Source organism: Pieris rapae, chromosome 4, assembly GCF_905147795.1.
Source record: "Pieris rapae chromosome 4, ilPieRapa1.1, whole genome shotgun sequence".
Taxonomy (NCBI): domain Eukaryota; kingdom Metazoa; phylum Arthropoda; class Insecta; order Lepidoptera; family Pieridae; genus Pieris; species Pieris rapae.
Genome location: NC_059512.1, coordinates 2280933 through 2292992, shown reverse-complemented (window position 1 = coordinate 2292992; position 12060 = coordinate 2280933). Strand labels below are relative to the sequence as shown.

Genomic DNA, 12060 nt, shown 5'->3' with positions numbered 1-12060 from the left:
TATATGTAACAGCTTATATAGAAAACTTGGCGACTTAAAATAGTAAAGAGTTTTAAGATAGTAAATAATACTTATTTTGTTGATTGAGTATTTTGTTGTCTATATGAAAGACATTTTTCTAATATTTAAGCCAGTTAAACGAGAGCAATTATATGGATAATTAATAAAATAAATTATATCAGAGTAACGGCATTGTTTACTCTGATATAATTTATTTAATATAATTAACGGCATTGTTTGTTTTTATAAAAAAAAACTGATTTTCGATCGATTCGATGAATTTTGATCATTGAAATTTCACCGATGTTTTGAATTCGACGAGAATGATAAGATTTAAGACTATTTACTTAATAAAGAAATCTTTATTTTTTTTTGAAAAGAACAAAATATTTAATTGCTATATGTAAGATATAGTATGTTCCGATCTCTTTCCTTGATTTTCATACTTAAACAGTCACTGTTTTTTAAATATAAAATACAGTTAGAAATAGAAACAAGTTAATTAATTAGTTATCAGATAATAGCGATACTGTGTTTAATTAATTGGGTTCTAGATAAAATGCAAATTATCCTACGCACTTGCCACTTATAAAACTATTTAACTACAATTTCAACGCAATAAAATTCAAGTGATAAAGTAAAGACTCTTGTAAGCGTTTCATCGCTTTAAAGGCTATTAGCTAAAATAATAGCAATTTCATAAAAATTGTACTGACAATTCAGTGGTACTACAGCTCTTGATGGGTCACGGCCTCAGATAGCTTGCAATTTTTGTTGTGTTGTCGAAAAATTTTCATTTGTACACCTTATTTGAAATCAGGACCTTGGATAATATATTTATATATCCAAGTAATTTTTATAATTAAATAAATATACTACCTTTGAACTGCTAAGATTTAACACCCACGCTTACCTGCAATAAAATAAAAATAATATTAGATATTATAATAGAGTTATCAAATCTGAATAAATGCGTTTGTAAGTAAATTATTAATTTATTTTACAAATTTAGAACCCCTTTTGCGTAAAAGCTGTAATTTTCTTTCACTTTTCCCTGTTTTGGGAACTCAATCGCCCACCCTTGTCTTATTATTGGTCTACACACACGATATTTTATTAGGTATTAAAGATTTTTAAAGGCATAGGAGGCAAACGGGCAGGAGGCTCATCTGATGTTAAGTGATACCGGCGCCCATGGACAATCACAGTGCCAGAAGGCTCGCAATTTAAGTTAAGTATATAAAGTTCTTTTTATTCAACTATATTTTTTGTAGCATTTGCAGTGACTCATGTGAAATGGACCCATTTAGTTTCGGGCTCTGAGTGCTGTAGATGGCCAGTCTTAATAGAGAGAAAGCTTTCTTAGAATCGCAAAACGTAAGAACCAATTTTATAACCGACTTTTGATTAAAGTTCAATTTAAACGAAAAAAATCTCTTCGTCGTCTTTGTAATAATCCAGTTGTGAATAGTTCAAGAAGTTAGAGAGTCAAACTCTCAAACCACTCAGGAGGGTTTACCTGTCTACTACTAACCTACTCTATATATTTATTAATAAATAAGCATACAGAAATATATTTAAACACTTATATTCTGTTGAATATGATCTTAAGATCATACTAATTATATGAACTTTAAGTTAAAGTTAGGTTAGTTAAACAATTATGTTTATAACAATAATATCAATAGGGTATTACAATTGACACATAATATATATTCTATTTAAAAGATTTTTAATTGAAATAAATAATTAATTAATTATTAAGATTACAAAGATAAAGTTCACAAAAATATCCTTAAATTATAATATAGCAAAATAGCATATCAGTTTTGCGAGTCAAATAAATGGCGAGCCATTTTTGGAGTAAGCCAGCAAAGCGTAAAAGATGTGTGACATAAGCTGAGATCACACCATGCGTAGGAGTCATTGGTGTTTGCTCGTTACAAGAATTGACTGAGTCGAATGAACGATGGTAATACCATGTTGGTTTCCATTACCAACTGATTATATTGTATTGAAATTTAGTAGTATATGCATCAATATACCAAGGAAATCTGAACTCTTTGGTTCTGGTTTGGTCTACTATTCATAATATAACTTCCGTAATTGTGGAGGGTTTTAGTATTGGCTTGTTAAGGATCTCGATCCGTATCCCAACAATAATTGATTAATCTGGGGAAGAATATTACTTCTGTTTACCTGTTTGCTATGCTTAGGTTTGTTCTGTTTATTAAACAGTTTAATTGAAGGACACAAAACACTTTTATAAACAACAACAAGCATTATAGATGACGAAAACCGAAGCAGCAAGAGGCGGAGCATGTAGTAAAATAGCAAAACGCACAGATAAGAAGGGGAAGAAAATGACAAAGGGGCAGAAGGAGAAGAGGGTGCCCTAAAAATAGAATGGAGAAAGAAAGACATGGGCATATATTCGGAAAAGGCTGGAGGAGAACCCGTGGAGGTGTTCCGATCAATGTCATGAAAGGAAATTAGGAAATTGAGTAACAAGAAAAAACATGTATATTACAACTACAACTATATATTGAACATTTGTAAATATTTTAAATGGTCTAACATTAATATTAAACAAAACACAAATAAACTAGAACAAAATATCTATCATCTTTATGTATCTCATGATTATCATACTACGCTTTCTCCTGGTCACTTTAATAACGTTTATTACAAAACCTAGCACAAATGACACTAGGCATATTTGTACGCAGTTAGGTACGCGTGATTGCTCGCACGCGTCCGTGACGAGCGACATTCGTTCAGCAAATGTCGCGTGCACCCTAATGACGTTGAAGCTTAAAAAATCGTTAAATTAGGGTTATTTATGGCGCGATGATTGACCAGAGATAATGATAGACGTTTTCTCATATTTTTAATTAAAAGTCAATCTCAGTTAGATTATAGGTCTAAGGAACGGTGGTGTAACGCAGACACTGATATGACGCAGTTTTGGTCTTATAATCACGAATACTCAACCTTACATTACACATTCCCACACAAACCTCAACCAATAGAATATTTGTAAATTGTGGACTATTAAAAAAATTAAAATTTCTCTCATAGAAATAAGAAAACACATTATTTGTAAGATCATACCAATAATTTGAAATAGAATTTGAACTAATCGAAGTTTCAAGTAAATTCTTTGTCTTGGTGGGTCTAGGGTAGGTTAGTAATTACAACGTTGAATACATAAGAAAACCTAAACAGACCTTTATTCTCGAATCAAAATCAATAAAAGATACTGGAAATACTGCTTAGAGTCACCTTATTTTATTTAGACCTTAAATAAGATATTCGAGATTATTATGCCTGAATAGGTATTGCCACAACACAAATATATTCATACAAAGTTGCTTTAGGGTTGAACTCCAGTTATCGATGAACCAGCAACAAGTTGTCATCTTATTAAAATTTTACATACAATTAAGAAATTACTATAACAATAACGTTTGCGGCCCTCGAAGCGTTCGTTATATTCCCTGGCACTCAAAACCATCAAAAAATAAACCTTTATGAAGCTGTCAATCTTCAAGAGCTTTCTATTCTACTCTGAAAGTTATTGGTTCAGCTCGCCATAAACATTGATAAATTTTAACGAGCCTCCGTTTAATACTCGCACAAATAAGCTAGTTACATTAACAATACATAAATGTTTATGGTAACATCCAGTCCAGACGGGTATAAAACGTAACGGTGTGTTTGCATGTCACACGAAGAGATGCCCGTTAAGTAATTTACTGGGACTTGGACAATCGCCTGCTTTATCGACGATGGCTCAATCGAACAGCACTACATTTAATAAAGCGATCGAAAGAGCTGTAATGCAACGAATTTACGAGCACCGTTAGCGTACACATAAAAGTCGATAAAGCAGTTTTTATCGATACCGCTGCACCGAGTTATCGACACGATAACTTTATATGTACCGCTTCAGTTTGCGAACTGTGAACCAGTTTTTTATCTCATTTTATTATGTTGACTCGTTTTTAGGGTTCGATATCTGTCATGTAATATAATCTGGTTTATTGTATGGCATTTCTTACTTTCATGTTTCAGTTATGTAAAGCAAAATCAGTAGCAATCCTACATACAATAATTGAGATGGTCAAAGTTAATAAGCGATGAATGAAATCCTTGGGTAGAATGCCTTGCGAACCCCGATGGCCCATCTTCAGATGTCAGCCTTTCAAGGCTGAGGTGTTTTGGTGGGTAAAGAGACCCCTTTACCCCCATGAATTCTAGAGGGCTTTGAGTTCCAGCTCGTCGCTTACAGCAGAGGCTTCAAGCTCCAAATCCAAGGCGCGGGCCTGCATAATCTCATTTTCATCTTATTTAAAAAAAAAAGGCACGACATTAATAAAATCAAATTTGAAATGTAATTACACACACAGAGTAAAATATATCAAAGTCACAATACAGTACGTTAGTTCTATTTTAATTGTAACTTAAAGTTTACTTTTATTTCATGTTTAAGTGAAAGAAAAATCACAACGAAATAATCCTATACAATTAAACTAGTAAACTTGCTATCAAGTTAATATAGTCAACTTTGAAATGTCGGTACATACATGTATAACTTACATATACCAAAGCTACTCCACATTATTTTTAAATTATTATTGATATGTAGGTTAATTGTAAACAATTTAATTTGTATTTTGTCGTATAATCAATGTTTCTTCATAAAATGTATTGGGCAACCAAACCATATCTTTCAATCTATCTACTCAATAAAATCTGGTGTAGTTTTCAAGGTTTGTAAGATCTGAATCATATCAGAGCCCAAGCATTTTTTAACTGAGTCAATAAACAAAAAACGGTGTTCATGTGAAGAGACGTGTAATCGTCTCTTGCAGGACGATTAAAGAAAAGGATTCTCGCCAGCTCTCTTTTGATCCAATCCCTAATTTGAGATCTGAACGAGACTGACGTATATAAGTGTACAAAAGTTAGCTACACGAATATGTATTATTGCCCTACCACTGGCATAGTACTTTTACTATACAATAATTAAGATGGTAGCCAAACGCCAAAGTAATTACATATTTTGGTCAGCAATCAGTCAGTGAAAGCGCGGTTTTATCTCAAATTATTGTTGTTAACATTCCGCAATAATTCTATCAATTTGTTATATGATGATGCTGGACTTAATTAATGTCTAGCTTCTGTTGCTTCAATTAAATTAAAAAAATTGTATATATGTATGTAGCAGGCCACTACAGAGCTATTTGACCTAGTGGCTTCTGCTCCCCGTGGGTTCGAATCCCGGCTGTGCACCCATGCACTTTCTTTCTATATGCGCATTTAATATACGCTCGAACGGCAATGGAAAATATCGTGAGAAAACTATCCTTAGACACAAAAAGTGGACGGGTGACTGACACACGTCAGGCATAAGAGTCTGATCACCTATGTATTAGATTGACAAAATTTGGAAGATACAGAAATCTTCAAAAGTAAACAAAACTTCTAATAAGTAAACAAAACTTTTATTCTCGAAGCAAAATCAATAAAAGATACTGGATACTATATAATACTACTAATAGATTATATTAAGGCCTTACTATGTATAATCTAGTATTCATGTTCAATTATATGATTTTGTTAAATGGCAAGTACAGTATATCACTTTATACGGAAGCACAATATATAATATAATAGGCAAGTGATTCTGATGATTCTTACTATCTACCCGAAACGATTATTTGGATACAATAGGCATTAAATTTTTTTAATTTTTTTTTAAATCATACGATCAGTCTTTGCGACTATAAGTAGATTCGGTGGGTGATTTTGCTATTATTTTATTTGATAGGCATTAATTATTATTAATTTATTTATAATTTCCGTAAATACCATCTACGTATACATTAACGATTTCATGAAGCCATACAGTAATATTGAATGTTTATAATCTTATCAGTGACAAAGTACACCAAGGTGAAATAAAAACATTTATTACTCCACACAGAAGCAGCCGCGACCGGCTACTTGCGCGTAAACATTTTTATCGTAAAAATATAAAATTTACAAATCGACGCCGAACTAAAAACAAAAACATTCGACGATCTCGCGAAATTGAAGGTGTTATTCTGAAAAACGTTTCGAGAATCGTTTGCCTTTTAGTTTAATGTTAGCGGTTTCAAATGTTTATGTGGATCACTATTAGTTTAATATTTCAATTACTTAAAATAGATCAGTCGAATTACACCGTTTTAACTAAAGTGTCTTACGTGTTCATCACAATACTCACTCACTATAATTTGACATAATAGTTTTCCTCCTTTCATTTTGTTTCCTATGGATTGGAGAATGAGGTTTGTTGGTGACTCGTAGATAGTACGAGCTGATGATTTCGCTGCTAGGTTCTAGATATCGCAAATACAGCTAGGAAATGCTACCAGCATTAAACTACACCGATACTCACCCATTTATATTAATTATAATTACTACATTATTTTTTTAAATATGGCTTTTAACAAGTCACAAGGTAATTCGCCAGTGTCGTGTAGATGGAGACGGCACGAAGGAGATTGATCGGTGAAAGTAATAATTATGCATCTAAGAAAAAAATAGTTGAAATTTGATTGTTAGTTTAAAGACAGCACAGACAACACAAATATGAGATTTGTATATTTTAAATATTAAAGTTATGGTTAATAAACAAATTGAAATACCTATTATCCAAATAAATAATCATACGATTTAAAGAAAACTTCACAACGGACTAATGATAATAGCGTACGCAGCATACGTAGGTAAATGTATAAGCAATATTTCCGGGTTCATAACGAGACGAACGTGAAATCTCATTCCCAGAATACGGCCGCATTACCGCGACATAATAAAATACTCCGATAACAGAAACTGTATCAAGCATAAACATTTTACAGCGGTCCCCGGACTTTACTTAATTTCACTCGTAATTTTTAATATTCTCAATCCTAACGTTCTTCGTATTAATTTACCGGGTCATTCCGCTGAGTGCTTATTTATCGTATATTAAGAAATTTAATTATAAAAGTTCGTATTAAAACCGGTTAAGCATGGATTTAGATCTATATTGCATTTTAAACTGTAAATTGAATGTATATAAATATCGAAAAACATTGTTTTATCGTACATGTTTAATCCAGCCGCGTGGCATTTGGCAAAACTTCTGCAGCCGTAATTAACGTAACATTTAAGTCAACTTATATAAAGCGACTATGAATTATGCCAATATACATAATGTCACTACTGTGAATTCAATCTGCTAACATAATATGTCAATAGTATCGGATATAGCATTAAGTAGGTGCAATGTCCTTGGTATCGCAAACAACGCCTTCGTCGTTACACATATCCCGTAGGTACAATGAAATTGAGTTCTTGATTACGCTTGGGTAGTACGCATAGCAAGAGTTTAAGTATATAGTTAGCCAACTGGAAGTCTCATCTTGTTTCCTATTTATATTATACCTAAGCCCTCTCAGTACATACCCTATTATTGAAAAACAAAATACGAACGCGGCCCAGAGCTAATATAAAATGTAAAGATATAAATGTGACCCGTATAAAATATTTTTATCAAATAGCAAACAATAACGATTAAGGTTAAAAAATGAGTCCGTTACCTCAAAAAGAATGCCATTTTTTACTAAATGTAGATTCCTAAAAAAGCTTTTAAAATAGTTTACTTGATATGTTAAAGATACAGTGTATATGGTAAAGAACAATGGACTACAAACCTTTACTATAATCATTTAAAATTTAAGAATGTTTTATATATTACAAGCCATCAAATTTGAAACTGCGTCATTGATAAATTTTAATATAGACATATTCCCTTCTGTTCTAAATAATAGGTTTGTACAAAAAGAAAGTTGCCTTGTCCACTGCTATCAAGAGGAGTAGCGCGTGCGCCGCCCACACACTCATTACCAATTCTAATACACGGATTCACACACGTTATCATATATTTACGACGGCAAGCATTTATCATTGTAATAAATAATATTCTTGTTCAATCAATTTCAGTCTATTCGCTTCATATAAGATACGTATTATAAAATTTATATTGGAATCGTTAACTACTCTTTGTTTGTTAATTTAATCTACAACGGATTTTTTAAAAAACGCTGGGAAATGGGCAGACTGCAGCATCTGCATGTTTCTTGAAGAATCCTCAACCGACGAAAGCATGTTTTGAATAAAATAATGTTTTTTAAAGAAAACAGAATGAGAAAAACAGGTATCTTTCAAGTCTTTTGTGTTAATTTTGGAAAATAATTTTTGATATTTTATATACTGTTCTTTAAATACTGGTTACGTTATATGTTTTGTCAGTGTAGGATAGGACTAGGATTATCCTATGGGACGACCAAATGGGACTGTCATCGCAGCTTATGGACACCCATTATAGTGGTTCTAAACAATTGAAGGTCGCTTTACCCAGGCAAAACCCCACTGGGTAGGTTCCACGGTTGGCTAGATCGTAAAAGAAAGTGTCTTATAAAACAGACCAAATAAAAACGTGACAAAACTATAAACAAATTCCTTCCATAGTAAACAGTCCATGAATACAGTCCACAAATCGTGTAGGGTTGATGACGCGGCAAAATTTCCTCAACTCGGCTTGTCAATCCTAAGCCGAGCTGGTTATGTGGGCCCTGACATGCACTATATCATTGCAATTATCGACAGTGTATTTGCATTGCATATTTATTTTAACTAGGCACGGTGCATGCCTTTGTCCATTGATATTCTTGAGTTTATTTTAAGGGAATAAAGTTTGATACATAATTTTATTTTATGCGGTGTACAATTAAATAAATCAATAAACATCTAATGAAAACAAACTTAACCAATTTCTTAATAACAATGGTAGTTATTAGTGCTCATAGAAGTATATATATATATATATATATCTATATCTATAATAAGGTTAACCACAGTGAATATTGTATTTAGAATGTAATGTTTATTTTGAGTCGAGTAAAGTTTTTTTATTATTATCATAATTTTGAGTTTGATTTGAAATTCTTTTGTAACCACAGAGGATGATAGGGATCTATGAAAAAGGTAAAGATAAACTCAGTTTCCCCACTTAGACTCTAACTGTCACTCTCATCCCTTTGTGCGTAAAGTCCTGGCTAGCAAAGCCAGCCTACCTCCTTCCAGAAGCATAGTCTCCTGGGAATTCGCAGGCTTAACGGAGCGACCTCACTGCTTAGGAGAAAGGAACTTCATATAATATTTGTAGACTATTTTTGTTCTTTAATAACAATATTTTTCTACATTCATGTATAGTTAGACGCGAGTTAAAGGTAATTAAACCTAAGTTTGAGTAGAGTTAGACGTTAGAGTGAGGCCTCTCAGAACAAGGTCTCCTGGTAGCTTTGAGAACGGATGACGTAGTCCTGTCTTTCGTGAATTTTGTAAATGCTTCTGACATTCATAAGCATGCCCTAAGTCGCATCTTAACTGAATAAACGAATTTTGATTTTGATTTTTGATTGTTAGTTTTATAAAATCTCTGATATAACCTAATTGTAACAAATTTTCCAATTAGCGGTACATTACATTTGTTGTAAGACAAAATTATAACACCATTATAGTACCGATAGACATAACAAATCAGAAATCGTTCACCATCTAAGAGTACCGTGTGTAAAGAAATCAGAGGCGAGTAAAGATTGACTTGTAATCATTTCATTGTAATTTCTGTGACTTTTGCAGATGCTATTACTAAAAGTAAGTCGTTCTATTTATATATTTCAAATTTAAAAATAATAGTGGTTGTAGCGCCATTTTTTTATTGTTTTTTTTTAGGCAGTTTGTTACTTAACATGGGAGCAAACGAGCAGGAGCATCATCTGCTGCTAAATGATACCCGCTGCCCATGGACACTGAAATTGCCAGAAGGCTAGCAAATGCGTTACTGGCTTTTTAAAAGCATAGTTGTGTTAAGTTTGTATTCATGTATATATAGTGTGTCAATGATATGTTTTAGGAGTTAAAGGATTCGTAAATGATATTTAAATTTGATTATGAAAGCATAAAAATACCGAAACGATTACTTCGCAGTTCTATTCTTAAAATACCAGCACTCACTAGCACTAGCAAAATAAAATTAAGAACTTCATACAGCCTTATTAAAAACACGAACCAAACACTATATTGTTATCATAGTCACTAAGCTACACTGGTGCCTACAATGGCAACAGCATAGACAAGAAAGATGGCCCAAATAGTGGGCAAATATTAAAATATCCCTGACGTAGGCTAGGGGATCTCTCTATTCTCTAAGCAAAAAAAATAGCATAGTACGGTGGAAAGGTACGAGAGTTATAAAAATCTTTAGTTTTGCTGACGGTACATTAACACGTCGATCAATTTATCAATTCGTGAGCTTAACACTTCCTTAACAACTTTAATCATTAAATTACTTACAGTCATCACGCACACCACACTTCGACACCTATTACGCACTTTTCGTATTTAGGGGAAAGCTGAGCTTTTATTGCGTGAGAAATTTTAGTACTTTACTCGTGCTGTAAAACTATTATAGACCTTTTAAATTTCTCATAGGTCATTAATGTGACCATAAAAATAAATAAGCTAAAGTGGAAATGGGCGGGGCACATATCAAGGAGAACAGTAAAGTGAGGCAAGAAAGTACTAATGCCCAAGGTACAATAAACTAAAAAGAGGAAGGCAAGAGAGAGATATACTAAATTAAGGCAACTACTGGTGGTACATGGCAGGTAGTGGCATAGTGCAGAGAGGAATGGCGGGATTTGGAGAAGGCCTTTGCACACAGATATATAAAAGGAAGTAGAAATATAAAATGTAAAAATGTGTGTTTAAATAAAAATCCGAATTATATCGCAATTATCATTTTTAATATGTATTGTTAATTATGTTTCTATCTAGCTAAAAAATAAATTCGTGTTTTGTGTAAAACTCACTAATATCATGATTGATTATTCCATAGTTGCTCCTCTCACACTTTAAAATCGATTTTCTTATAGTTTTCTTTTTGGTTACTTTTTTATCTCTTCGTGTATATACCCTTAGTGTATTTTACTTAGTATTTTATTTTTCTTCTACCTATGTATCAGTGTGACGAGCGTTGACAAGCTTTTATAAATAAATAAGTATAAAACTATTTTATATACAAATACGACAACGCATGACAGTCATTTAAGTTGATTTTGAAGATACAAGATGACCTAATCCCGTATGAACAATACTAATAACAAAATATAATTGATAACCCTTTGATTCGGTATTGCATTTATAAGCACGCGATTATAACTCTAACTCCACAAATTGGTTAAATATATCTTAGCATACCTTTCCATTTTTGTTCTACGCTTGAAACCAAAACCTATTTCTATACGCTAATTCGTTACGTCGCTTAAATTGTATCAAGCCGCGGTCGTGCGCCGGCGCACGGAAGTATGGAAATGTGCACCTGCCACTCACGCCACCCACTGCGCCAGATAAACGAGCACTTAGACCCCGCTAACTACCACTGGCCAGCCTCTTCTCGCTTGTTGCTACCGTTTGATTGAACTGAGCGCAGATACAAATATTAAATGTCCTTTGGAGTCCTCGGAATCTCACAGGACAAACGTTGTATGGCGAACAAGTGAAGCTTTATATAACGTCACGTTGTCTCTAGAAGTTTCTTTTTTTTTACTAGAATTTTACTAACTTTTGCAATTTAATGTTGCGATCAATCCTAGCTTCAGACTAATAAGAACTTAACGACCTATCCGGTCGCGGAACTCCAAAAAAGTAGGTACATACATTGTTTCTATCCATTTTTTGTCATCGTTTCTTAAAGTAGGGCAAATGGAAAAAAATATATGGTAGAGTTGAGTAGTTTATGTATTTATTTTGAAAGATCGAAACACGATTTAAATAACTTCGCTCGATAGAAAAAAGATCCAAATATAGCCAATTTTTCGTAACATTTTATGACGATAATTTATATAGAACATGATTTTTAAATGTACACAATATAGTTTATCGTAAGCCAAATTATCC

General features: G+C 32.8%; 1 protein-coding gene across 8 annotated transcripts in view; it reads right to left on the bottom strand.

Moving 5' to 3' along the window:
* Positions 1–12060, bottom strand: part of LOC110994542 (polyhomeotic-like protein 3) — a 209517-nt gene that overhangs the window by 94318 nt on the left and 103139 nt on the right. The gene's annotated exons all lie outside the window — the stretch shown is intronic.